We start from the raw sequence: 13,188 nt of genomic DNA, 5'->3' as shown, positions 1-13,188 counted from the left end.
CTCTGAATGAAGCCCTGGCAGAAACATACGTGCTCTAGGTTAAAGGGTACGTGAAATGGGTTGCCACACATCTCTGCAGGGTCCCTCAGATGTTGAATTACAGGTTATTTTAGGGTCAGCCCATCCAGTTTGTTCAACAGGGAATGTCAAGTTTGGTCATGTGCCTAGTGAAAGCCTGTCTGGATGCGCTTGCCCAGTTACGGGCCTCCTGGGATTTCCATGAAAACTGATTAGTCAAAATCAATCTCCTGGCCGGGCACGGTGGCCCACACTTGTAATCCCAGCATTTTGTGAGGCCGAGGCAGGCAGATTGCTTGAGCATAGGAGTTCGAGACCAGCCTGGGCAACACAGTGAAACCCCACCTCTATAAAAAATACAATTAGCCAGGTGTGGTGGCACACATCTGTAGTACCAGCTAAAGGAGCCTGAGGTGGGAGGATTGCTTGAGCCTGGGAGGTTGAGGCTGCAGTGAGCTGTGAATGTGACACCGCACTCCAGCCTGGGCAACAGAGAGAGACCTTGTCTCAAAAAAAAAAAAAAGCTGGGCCAGGCGCAGTGGCTCACTCCTGCAATCCCAGCACTTTGGGAGGCCAAGGCGGGCGGATCACGAGGTCAGGAGATCGAGACCATCCTGGCTAACATGGTGAAACCCCACCTCTACTAAAAATACAAAAAATTAGCTGGGCATGGTGGCGGGCGCCCGTAGTCCCAGCTACTCGGGAGGCTGAGGCAGGAGAATGGTGTGAACCTGGGAGGCGGAGCTTGCAGTGAGCTGAGATTGCACCACTGCACTCCAGCCTGGGTGACAGAGCGAGACTCTGTCTCTAAAAAAAAAAAAAAAAAAAAAAAAAAAGTCAATCTCCTGAGGCCCATTAGCAATTAAAGACTTCAGAATGAAAAGGAACTAAAGGCAGACAAATGTCACATGCAAACGTTCTTATATTGGCTTTGAGTCTCTAGAACTTCATTCTAGAATCAGATACCAGTTCTCAACTGATCTATAAGCAGTAATGTGTGGAAAGATCCGCTATAAAGAAAAAAAAGTGGTGGGTACAGTGGCTTATGCCTGTAATCCCAGCACTTTAGGAGACCGAGGCGGGCAGATCACTTGAGGTCAGGAGTTCGAGACCAGCTTGGCCAACATGGCAAAACCTATCTCTACTAAAAATACAAAAATTAGCTGGACATGGTTGCTCACACCTATAGTCCCAACTGCTCAGGAGACTGAGGCAGGAGAATCGCTGGAACCTGAAATCGCACCACTGCGCTCTGGCCTGGGTGACAGAGCAAGACTCCATCTCAAAAAAAGAAAAAGAAAAGTTCCTCTGGACTTGAAAATAAAGTAAGGCTTCTTCTGAACAGTACTTAAATTAATCGAGATGAGGAGAAAGAGGTCAGAGACTACAGAACAAGGCTCTTTGTGGTCTCAGACTTCCCATCTATGTAATGGGAAGACTTTCTAAAGATCTGTCAAATTAAGAGTGTAGAGCACCATCCACTCCATGCCTGGAACTGTACCCCACACGGAAGCACCCAGTAAACAAAAGACAGTCTTTTCTCACTGAGCTCTTACAGATTTAGAGGCCAGGTAAAGGACTTCGGGGGAATGGCAGAGTGATCATGCCTCCAGAGGAGGAGGGTTCTGAGATAGATGGAGCAGCAAGGGAAGTTCTCTTAGATGAAGAGAGGCTTGGCTGGACACGAAAAGACAGGTCAGATTTAGAAAGGCAAGAGTGGAGGTGGCAGAGGCACACCACGAAATTGCCAATGTGACAAGAGAGGGAACTGACAACAATTAAATCAACACTAGCTGGGGAACAGGTTCTTGCTAAGTGATTTACAACCCTTCTCATTTTAATTCTCAGGGTAATTCACTTAAAAAATGAGGAATTAGAGACACTGAGAGATGAGTGATTTACCTATGGCCAAAACAAGAAGTCTGTGAGCCCCTGCCTGGCTGAAGGAAAGGACCTGGAAGGGAAAGGAGCAGGCGAGGCTAGGGAAGGGAGAATGAGGTTCAGAAATGGTCCTGGATGCCAGGTGTGTTGGGTCCTGCCAGCAGAAGACACAATGGTCATGTCAAATGACAAGTCTCATGCTGATAAGCATTTGACACTACTGATCACTCCCTTCTCCCCGAAATCCTGTCTTCCCTCAAATGCCAGGATGCCATGCTCTCTGCCTGCCCTCCTACGCCACTGTCTGCGCTTTCTCAGTCTCCTTTGCTTGTTCCTCTCCTTCTCCTTCAACACTGTGTGCCCCAGGGCTCAGGCCTGGTACCTCTTCTCCTCCCCATCTATGCTATTTTGCCTCTTTGGTGGATCATCCAGTATCACAGCTTTGCATACTATCCACATAGCCCAACCTCTCCCCAGAACCCCCAGCACAGATGTCCAAACTGTCTACCTGACATCTCCACATTACTGTGGAGATGACTAGCAGGCAGCTCAAACTTAATGTGATAAAAACTGACCTTCTGCTTCCTTCCTTTCCCCAACTGGCTCACCCTGCAGCCTACATCATCTAGTTCTTGCCAGCACTATCTTTAAGAGGGCCTCAGGCTAAAAACCTGAGTCACCCTTAACATACTCTCCCTTAAATCTATCGGCAAATCTGATTGGATTCCGACCTTCAAAATGAATCTAGAATCCATGAGCAGCTTCTCACTAGCTCCATCACTACCCCCCAGCTCCAGGACAGCATCGCCTTCCACTGAGTGCTAACAAAGCTGCTCCCACACTGCTCTGCTGACACCCCATCTCAGCAACAACCAGGATGATCCTTTTACAGTCTAAGTCAGACAGTAGCATCCCTCTGCTCAATGTCCTCCAATGGTTCTCTTACTCATAGTAAAAGAAAAAGTCCCTACCACGGCCTCATAGCCCACAGGCCCTGTAAGAGATGCATGCCCCTTCTCTCTCACACGTGCACCCTGCTGGCCATTACCCTTGGAACTCTTCTCTCCATCATTACCTCAGTTCCAGCTGCACAGGCCTCTTTACTGATCCTTGAACACAACAGGCATCCACCCCAGGACCTTCGCCCATGCTATTCACTTTGCCAGGAAGGCTCTTTCTCCAGACAGCCTCATGGCTCAGTCCCTCACCTCTTTAGGTTTTGGCTCAAACGTCATCTTCTCATTGAGGCCTTCTTTGACCACTTTATTTAAAATTGCACACCGCCCCCCGGCCAGGCACAGTGGCTCACGCCTGTAATCCCAGCACTTTGGGAGGCAGAAGTGGGCAGATCACAAGGTCAGGAGATCGAGACCATCCTGGCTAACATGGTGAAACCCCGTCTCTACCAAAAATACAAAAAATTAGCTGGGTGTGGTGGCAGGCACCTGTAGTCCCAGTTACTCGGGAGGCTGAGGCAGGAGAATGGCGTGAACCCAGGAGGTGGAGTTTGCAGTGAGCCGAGATCGCACCACTGCACTCCAGCCTGGGCAACACAGCGAGACTCCGTCTCAAAAAAACAAACAAACAAAAAAAAAACCACCTCTTTGCTCCTTTTCCCTTAGATGTACTTATTACCTATTACCTACATACTGTAAAATATACTTTCGTTGTCTATTTTTTCTCCCCCTATAAATTTCATAATGTAAATGGGGGTAACGATTTTGTCCATTTTGTTCACTATCATATTCCTAACTCCTAGGCTGGTACCTGGCAAACAGGTGTTCAATAAATAGCTGAACGATCAGTGCTCAACTCTCTTCTTGGGCAAATTTCATGTTTTGTAAACCAACCTCTGCTAGAGCAGCTTCTCAATGTTCCATTCACTGGGTTATTCAGGATCAGAGATACATCTGCTCTGATTGTCAAGCTATTCTGACTATACTGAAATCGAACATGCCAGACCCCTAGCCCATTTACAGCCAATAAATGGAAGGTAAGTGAATAAATTATGAGAGAGAGAAGAAAGGGCAAGGGTAGAAGATCAGGTGGCAACATCTCCAGTGGGAGAAATGTTCAGTGAAGCCAAGCCACTGTCACCTGCTCCCACAGGTATCAGCTCAGAGTGACAGAGCTGCAGAAGGTCGGGGGGCTCTGGCACAGGACATGATATAAGTACCAGGTCTTTGCCTCCAGGCCCACATGCCTTCTTTGTTCCTCTAACAGCCAACTCTTCACTATCTCTATCCTTGCTGATCCTTCTGCTTGGATTATCCCCTCCTAACTGCTCCAATTTATCCTTCAAATCTCAGCTGAGATGACTTCACTTCAAAGACACCTTCCCTTCCAGCGTGATACCTCTGATGCTTAAAAAAATAAACAAACAGGCCGGGCGCGGTGGCTCAAGCCTGTAATCCCAGCACTTTGGGAGGCCGAGACGGGCGGATCACGAGGTCAGGAGATCGAGACCATCCTGGCTAACACGGTGAAACCCTGTCTCTACTAAAAAAATACAAAAAACTAGCCGGGCGAGGTGGCAGGCGCCTGTAGTCCCAGCTACTCGGGAGGCTGAGGCAGGAGAATGGCGTAAACCCGGGAGGCAGAGCTTGCAGTGAGCTGAGATCCGGCCACTGCACTCCAGCCTGGGCGACAGAGCGAGACTCCGTCTCAAAAAAAAAAAAACAAACAAACAAACAAAAAAAAAAAAAAAACCTTTCCTGCACGTACTATCTTTTTTTTTTTCTTAGAGACAGACAGTCTTGCTCTGTCACCCAGGCTAGAGTGCAATGGTGTGATCATAGCTCATTGCAGCATCGAACTACTGGGCTCAAGCAATCCTCCTGCTTCAGCCTCCTGAGTAGCTGGGACTATTGGCATATGCCATGCCCAGCTAATCTTTTCAAGTTTTTTGTGGAGTCTCGCTAAATTATCCAGGCTGGTCTTGAACTCCTGGCCTCAGGTGATCCTCCCGCCTCAGCCTCCCAAGTAGCTGGGATTACAGGCATGAGCCACTGCACCTGGCCATGCATGTACAATCTTTTGTTTTGTTTTGTTTTGTTTTTTGAGACGGAGTCTCGCTCTGTAGCCCAGGCTGGAGTGCAGTGGCCGGATCTCAGCTCACTGCAAGCTCCGCCTCCCGGGTTCACGCCATTCTCCGGCCTCAGCCTCCCGAGTAGCTGGGACTACAGGCGCCCGCCATCTCGCCCGGCTATTTTTTGTATTTCTTAGTAGAGACGGGGTTTCACTGTGTTCGCCAGGATGGTCTCGATCTCCTGACCTCGTGATCCGCCCATCTCGGCCTCCCAAAGTGCTGGGATTACAGGCATGAGCCACTGCACCTGGCCATGCATGTACAATCTTAAGAAGGTATTTCTCTGTCACATCCTCCAGTATTCTTATTCATACATTTCCTGAGCATCTTCTGTGTACCAGAAACATTTCTACACGTTGGGAATGCAGCAGTGAAAGAAACAGACATCCTTCCCTACATGGAGTTTACATCCTAATGGGGGAAAGAGACTGTAAGCAAGATAAATGAGTAAAATACGCAACATCTTAGATAGTGATGAACACTATGGAGGCAAAAAAGAGGAGGGAAGGAGGATAGGGAGGGGAGAGGGGATGAAGGGAAGTTAAAATTTAACTAGGGTGGCCGTAGAAGGCCTCCTTGAGAAGGTGACAGGTGACAATGTCTGGGGAAGAGGCTGCCAAACAAAAGAGATCGCCAGTGCAAAGGTGAGTATGTGCCTGGCGTGTCTGAGGAACAGTAGGGAAGTGAATGTGGCTGAGTGAGCAATGAGGAAATAGTGGGTCAGGAAGCCACAGGAGAATGCAGGGGTCCTTATGAGCAAGCATGAGGTCTCTGGCTTTTACTGAGTGAGCTGGAGCCACTGGAGGGTTTTGAGCAGAGGAATCCTGACATCTGACTTATATTTTAACAGGCTCTGGCTGCTATGCCTTTTGTTTCCCTCGTGGCTTATTGGTTTTTCTAATCATTGCTTTTTTTCTCTACTTCTTTGTCTCTCTCTCCCTCTAGAATGAAGTAAGCAACTTGAGGGCTTATCTGAAGCCTGAAGCCACATCTGGCCTGTTGACCTATCAACATAGGCCAGCATCAGGCATTAGCAGGCCTCGATAAATACCGAATGAATGCTGGACTTAGGAAGTCTCTGTCCTCAGTGTCCCAGCAGCCAGCCACCCAACACTCGGGGATCAGGCAATGAAGACCACCACAGCAGCAGACCCAAGGCTGGCTCTACTGAAATTGTGTTATTCCACTCGCAATATGCTTAAGATCCTAAATGTAAGGAGGGTGTGGTAAAAAGTATCTGCCAACCAAGTCTATTCTGCTACGGAACTCAGTTACTGAAATGCCGAAAATGAACAATGAAGGTTCAGTTTTAAAGCTTTTGAGACCTGACTTTCTTCTTTTTTTTTTAAATTATACTTTAAGTTCTAGGGTACATGTGCACAACCTGCAGGTTTGTTACATATGTATACTTGTGCCGTGTTGGTGTGCTGCACGCATCAACTCATCATTTACATCAGGTACAAACCTACCACCTTCCAGCTCCGAGTCCACAGGGCGGACTGTGGTAACTGGTGGTAACCTGGGGGATCAGTGACTAAGGCATCCCAGTAACTGATGAACTCTGGGCCTTGTGGGGTCAACCCAGAGTTAGGCTACACTCATACCATAACTAGGAGAGGCCTCCCTTCCTGACAGAGGTCAGAAGTCAAGTTCAAGGCTAAAGACCCAGACAGCATGAGGCATAGGAGTGTAGAACCATAGCCAAGTCCTTCCTCAGCTCCACTATATAAGAGGGGACAATCTAAACACAAGGAGTGGGTAGGTGAAGGCAGCCATAGCAGGTAGGACAGGGGCTCTCCCAGGCTCTACAAAGCAAACAGGCACAACTGCAGCACAACTGTAAAATGGGAACTGCAGTGTTACACGCCTGAGGGGTTTGTGAGGCCAAAACAAGTCAATACACACCTAGCCCTTAGCAGTGCCCAGCCCACAAAATGCCTGATAAATGTTAGCCACTATTACTACTACTGAGACAGAGTTTACCACTTCTCTGCTCGGTACCAGATTCCCAGGCCTCTGGAAGCCCTGAAACACTCTGGCGGCTGTCTGGTGGTAGCAACTGTAGTTTGAAAGTAGTCTCAGCACTGATCAGATTTCTCCCTGTCTCTATGAGGTGACATGAGGATGGAGAGGAGATAATCTAGAAAGTGCTTTGAATCCCTTAGGAGTCAAGGAATCCTAACAATTCAATGCAATATTCCTTCATTCACTCATTGAACACCTGCTGAGCACCAACTATGTACCAGACGTCTCACTGGGTGCTGGAGACATAGTTAAGGCAGGTCCTCATCAAGGATTAAGAGCTATTTACTGGCCGGGTGCGGTGGCTCACACCTGTAATCCCAGCACTTTGGGAGGCCAAGGCGGGCAGGTCACTTGAGGTCAGGAGTTCAAGACCAGCCTGGCCAACATGGTGAAACCCTGCCTCCACTAAAAATACAAAAATTAGCCAAACATGGTGGCAGGCGCCTGTAATCCTAGCTACTCTGGAGGTTAAGGCAAGAGAATCTCTTGAACCCGGGAGGCAGAGGTTGCAGTGAGCTGAGATTGCGCCATTGCACTCCAGCATGGAGGAAAAAGCAAGACTGTCTCAAAAAAAAAAAAAAAAAGAAAGAAAGAAAAAAAAAAGAGCTATTTACTTGGAAGAGAGCCAAGTAAACAATCACAACCCACTGTGACCCTTGCCACAGGACATCAAGGAGGGGCATCCAGCTCAGACTTCGGGGCGATGATCAGATGGGAAGAACCAAGTAGCACTGCAGCTAGGCAGGTAAGGTTGGGAGAGCAGGAAATGGTGTTCAGGCAGAGGGAATAGCGCAAAGCAAAGGCAGACAGTTGGAAGGCCAGGTGTGGTGGCTCACACCTGTAACCCCAGCACTTTGGGAGGCCCAGGTGGAAGAAAGGACTGCTTGAGGCCAGGGGTTTGAGACCAGCCTGAGCAACATAGCAAGACTCTGTCTCTACAAAAAATAAAAACAATTTGCCAGGCACAGTGGCACTCACCTGTAGTCCTAGCTACTTGGGAGGCTGAGGCGGGAGGATCGTTCAGGCCCACAAGTTGGAGCCTGCAGTGAGCTATGATAGCTCCACTGTACTACAGTCTGGGTAACAAACCAAGATCCTGCCTCAAAAAAAGAAAAAAAAGAGTTGGGGCTTGCAGAAGTAGCAAGCAGCTGAGGTTGACGGGAGCGTGGGAAAAGGTGAGTACGGAGTAGGAGAGATGATGAAAGAGAGCTAGGCAGGGGTCAGAGTCCAAAGGGCCTTGAATGTCACGTTAAGGAATGTGAGTTTTAGCCTGAGGGCAACTAGGAGCCACTGATGAATTTTCAAGCAGAACTTTCTTTAAGGATTCCCCAACTGCTTTGCTGACATTTTTTCTCAGGAGTATTTGTTCCTCTCTATGCGAAGAGATAAAGAACAGAAAAGTCACTTCTGGGCTGTGATAATATCAACGATCTCTTTTAGGCAAAAGACCTGTCGAGAAAAAGAAATGTCTGCAAGACACAAATGTCCCCTCAACTTTCAGAAACACAGCAAAGTGTAAAACCCAAGCCACGTTTGCTTATTGTCAGCACGTCAGGCTTTGGTGCCAGACATGGGAAGCTCCTGGGAAGCGGGCAGTTAAGAAATGCAAGAGTTTCAGAGAATAACCAGAAAAAGATGCAAGTCCGAGCTCAAAGTCAGAAGGACCAACAAATTGAACTTGCTCTGAACTACTTTTAGGAAGTGAAACAAGAAGGGTGGAAGAAGTCCTGAGTACATTAAGGTCTCTGTTTGCAGAAGGAAGTAACGCTCCAGAAGCCAAGGCTGGCAGACTTCCTCAGACACAGGCCCCCCAGCAGGCATCAGTCAGCCTCGAGTCAAAGCACCCAAAAATCACAGGCCCTGCACAAATTTTCCCATCTAACCCTCACACAAAGCAGGGGTAGGGGAGTCAGAGAGGGTGGCCAGTATGATTTTAGAGCTGAGGTAAAGGAGGGCCAGCCTATGTAAACCTTCCAGGTCAGGGCACACTGCCAGGAAGCTGCTGAACTGCGGAGCTGGGGTTGAACCCAGGGCTGACTGACTGGGAATCGAGTGATCTTTCCTTCATACCTCTGGGCTCTTGAAGCAGCTCAGGGGGAAGCCTCCACTGACCCACACTCAACAGATGATCTCCACACAACCTCTGAGGGATCTGACTCTTTGAGAACTACTGAAGCTGCTCCTCATGACAGTTTCTAAGAGGTCAGAGGACACTGGTGGGCTCAACTCAGGACAGAAAACCACATGCTCTGAGCTCTGCTCATGTTCCTACCCTCTGTGACAAGTTGCTTCATCTCAAATCCTCCCTTGGAAGGATGGGAGTAAGGTGACAATATTAAGTTTCTGTGAATTCAATGGAACTAGGACAACAGATCGTAGAGCTAAACAAAAAAAAGGTATTACAGTAATATTTATATACAGCTTTCTTCAGAAGCATGTGGAAGCCCTCACAGGTTCATTCACAGGTTCATACCCCTAGGAATAGACAGGAAGGCGGCAGGTCTTTCTCATGTTGATGTCAGGGAAACTGAGGCAGAATTGAAGCAAGTGAATATCCGCAATGGAATGAGGCTCAGATTCATACAGCCTAGTCCTTCAGCCACCAAACCATCGCACCACCTTCCAAGTAAGATGTGCTCAGCTCTGGTGAGAAGCCATGGGGCCTGCATATTTCTCAGAAAGGCAAAGATTCTTCCTCTGGGTACCTTCTTCCAGAACCTAGGACCAAAAGATCCCCTAGAGGTCATGTGGTTCCTCTCTTTTTAGACCAAAAGGAATGCAGCTCAACCACTCTGAAGAGAAGTTCTGGATAGTCTTCAAATAGCTTTCACGGATAGCCTGTTTTGTGTCTCACTGTTCCCCAAAGTCAGGAAAATCTTAGACTCTTGCCCTGAGAGATATCACTAATAGCAACAGTCTGCAGGATTATTTTATCCTAAAGAAAGCGAATCAAATGACCCTTATGAAGATCAGACAAAAAACAATAAGGCTACATCTTGACACAAATCCAAATAAATACAACGGCAGCTAAAAGTCTTTTTTTTTTTTTTTTTTGAGATGGAGTCTCTCACTCTGTGGCCCAGGCTGGAGTGCAGTGGCACGATCTTGGCTCACTACAACCTCCGCCTCCTGGGTTCAAGCGATTCTCCTGCCTCAGCCTTCCAAGTAGCTGGGATTACAGGCTTGTGCCACCACACCCAGCTAATTTTTGTATTTTTAGTTGAGACGGTTTCACCATGTTGGTCAGGCTGGTCTTGAACTCCTGACCTCGTGATGCACCCGCCTCAGCCTCCCAAAGTGCTGGGATTACAGGCATGAGCCACTGGGCCCGGCTAAAAGTCTTAAATATCCCCTACTCCCCAACCTTACTCCAGTCTTTCCTTTGTCTCTGTACTTTGCAGGTCCCTGAGAGCCTGGGCAGGAAACCTGGCCTTGCCTCTACTACCCGAATGACCTTACATGTGTGATTTAACCTCTCTGTGCCTCAATGTCCTCATCGATAAAACAGGGATCTTTAATCCCCACAAAGGTTGCTGTGAAGTTTAAATGTGTCATTGTAAGGAAAGTGTTTAGCACAGTGCCGGGTACACAGAAGGGGCTCGATAGCCACTAGCAAGCATCTCCCTCGTTATTTTGTAGCATTATCACCGGTGTCCCCATTCAGTCAACATGTTGTCTTAGAGGCTCCAACACACAAGACCAAGCCCGTGCCTAGCCGCGGGCGGGCGGCACGGGACCGTTTTCTAATTTTTCTTTCTTTCTTTCCTTTTTTTCAACCTTGGCAAAGAGATAACGCCCTGAACAACTAGGAGGCATCAGGATGGCCATGCGGGTGAGCCTGAAAGAGGAAACTAGAGCCCGAAGAGTTTTCCCTCCGGCCAGTGAGGAATTCCTCGGGGCCTAAGTCTAAGAGTCTCTCTGAGCGGGAGCCCCAGGAGGGGCTGCGGATCTGGGGCGGCGGAGGAACAGGCCGGCGGCCAAGTGAGAGCGAATGAATGAACTAACCCTCAGCCCTTCCTCCTCCTCTGGCTGGGGACGCCGCTCGCGCCTCTGCAGCGCCGCGTCCTCTTCATGACCTCTGACCCTGCAAACCCCTCACCTAGGACCCCTGACTCCCCGCCCCACTTCTTCTCCTGGCTCGCCCAGGTCCCCGCTTCCTCACCCGCAGGTCCCAACAGCTCCCGGCGCCACGGCTCGGTTCGGCTTGGCACCAAAATGTCCGCGGCTTCCACCTCTCGCTCTCCCGGTGCGTCCCAGCTGCCGGCGGCTCGGAGCCCCGCGGCTGTCACCTGCCGGGCGGAAGTGAGCTGCCCGCGCGCGGGTACTTCCGGTGGACGCAAGGCCTGAAGGCGGGGTCAAGGGTACAACCCTGGCGGGGGTGGTGGCCGTGGGGCGGGGCAAGAAAAGGGGCCGAGCCCAACGGTATTAACCCCTCGGCAGCCGCGGCGCTGCTATGCTGCAGTCTCCCGCAGAGCCCCTGGGAAACCAGCCCGCCAGTTAATTCAGCGTGAGGGGGCCAGGCAAGATCGTAGGGACTTTGAAGTCCATCTTCTGTGTAAAGACGGCAAGTCTGAAGTTCTAAGAGGGGCAGGGTTTTGCTCAAGGTCACTCTTTTTTTTTTTGGTTTGAAACAGGGTCTTGCTCTGTTGCCCAAGCTAGAGTGCAGTGGCTTGAAGATCTGGGCTCACTACAACCTCCGCCTCCCGGGCTCAGGTGATCCTCTCACCTCAACCTCGCAAGCATCTGGGAGCACAGGCGCGCAGCACTACGCCTGGCTAATTATTTATTATTTACTTGTTTATTTATTTTTTGTAGAGAGAGGCTGTCTCACTACATTGCTCAGGCTGGTCTCGAAATCATGCACCCAAGAGATCCTCCTGCCTCGGCCTCCCAAAGTGCTGGGATTACAGGCATGAGCCACTGCACCCGGCCACTTTTCTTTTCTTTTTTTTTTTTTTTTTTTTTTTTTGTAGAGAGGGGTCTCTGTCTCTGCAGCTCTAGTTTGAACTCTTCCATTCTTAACATGAGTGACCTTGAGCCAGACACAGTGGCTCATACCTGTAGTCCCAGCTATTCAGGAGGCTGAGGCAGGAGAATGGCTTGAGCCGGGGAGGTTGAGGTTACAGTGAACTATAATTGCAGCACTGCACTCCAGCCTGGGCAACAGATCCAGACCCTGTCTCAAAAAAAGAAAAAAAAAAAAAAACCATCTGCAATCTCACTGACCTAAGACAATCAACTTTTAATATTTCTGTGAATATTCTTCCAGACTTGATAGATCATTTTTTTTGTTTGTTTGTTTTGAGACAGGGTCTCCCTCTGTTGCCTGGACTTGAGTGCAGTGTCGTGATCTTGGTTCACTGCAACCTCTGCCTCCCAGGTTCAAGCGATTCTCCTGCCTGGGCCTCCCAAATAGTTGGGATTACAAGCATGCGCCACCATGCCCGGCTACTTTTTGTATTTTTAGTAGGAGGGGTAGTTCACCATGTTGGCCAGGCTGGTCTTGAACTCCTGACCTCAAGTGATCTGCCCACCTTGGCTTCCCAAAGTGCTGGGATTATAGGCGTGAGCCTCTGTGCCCAGCCTCAATTGATATTTTTTAACTCACCAAAATATTGGTAAAAGTTTCCCAAAATAGTAAATACATTTCTACTCGGCACTTTCCAATATCTGCATAGTATTCCATTACATGGATGGTACTGCTAATCTCAAAAACAGTCCCCTAAGGTTATCAATCTTTTTTAATATTATCAAAAACTTGTTAATAAATAAGCTTGCACAGCTAAGTCTGTATGTCCTATCTAATATATATATTACTGTTTTATATTTAACATAATTTTGTATGCTTAATCAGCCTCAAAGCCTTTAAAAGTTGTTATTTTGAAATAATTATAGACTTACAGGAAATTGCAAAATTAGTAACAAAATTGAGTCCCATGTACCCTTCACCCAGCTTCCCACAATGGTGACATTTTATATATTTGTAGTATAATAGCAAAACCAGGAAATTGGCATTGGTAAAATACAGTTATCTAAATTACAAACCTTATTCCATTTTTATTTATTTATTTATTTTATTTTATTTTACTTTATTTGAGATGGAGTCTCGCTCTGTCGCCCAGGCTGGAGTGCAGTGGTGCAATCTCGGCTTACTGCAAGCTCCACCTCCCAGGTTC

At 48.3% G+C, this 13,188-nt stretch overlaps 1 protein-coding gene across 7 annotated transcripts in view; it reads right to left on the bottom strand.

Annotated features, from left to right (window-relative positions):
* AP1B1 (adaptor related protein complex 1 subunit beta 1) overlaps nt 1-11,511 on the bottom strand; it is a 63,545-nt gene extending 52,034 nt beyond the window's left edge. For 6 of the 7 annotated variants that reach the window (XM_009217039.3, XM_003905388.4, XM_009217041.3 and 3 more), the window contains exon 1: nt 11,175-11,511. The gene's annotated coding sequence lies outside the window, so the exon portion shown is untranslated. The remainder of the gene's footprint in view (nt 1-11,174) is intronic. The other variant, XM_009217043.4, reaches the window with a different exon arrangement.
* Between the last annotated feature and the right edge of the window lie 1,677 nt (nt 11,512-13,188).

This window comes from Papio anubis, chromosome 16 (assembly GCF_008728515.1).
Source record: "Papio anubis isolate 15944 chromosome 16, Panubis1.0, whole genome shotgun sequence".
NCBI lineage: Eukaryota > Metazoa > Chordata > Mammalia > Primates > Cercopithecidae > Papio > Papio anubis.
This window is presented reverse-complemented; position numbering and strand designations above follow the sequence as displayed.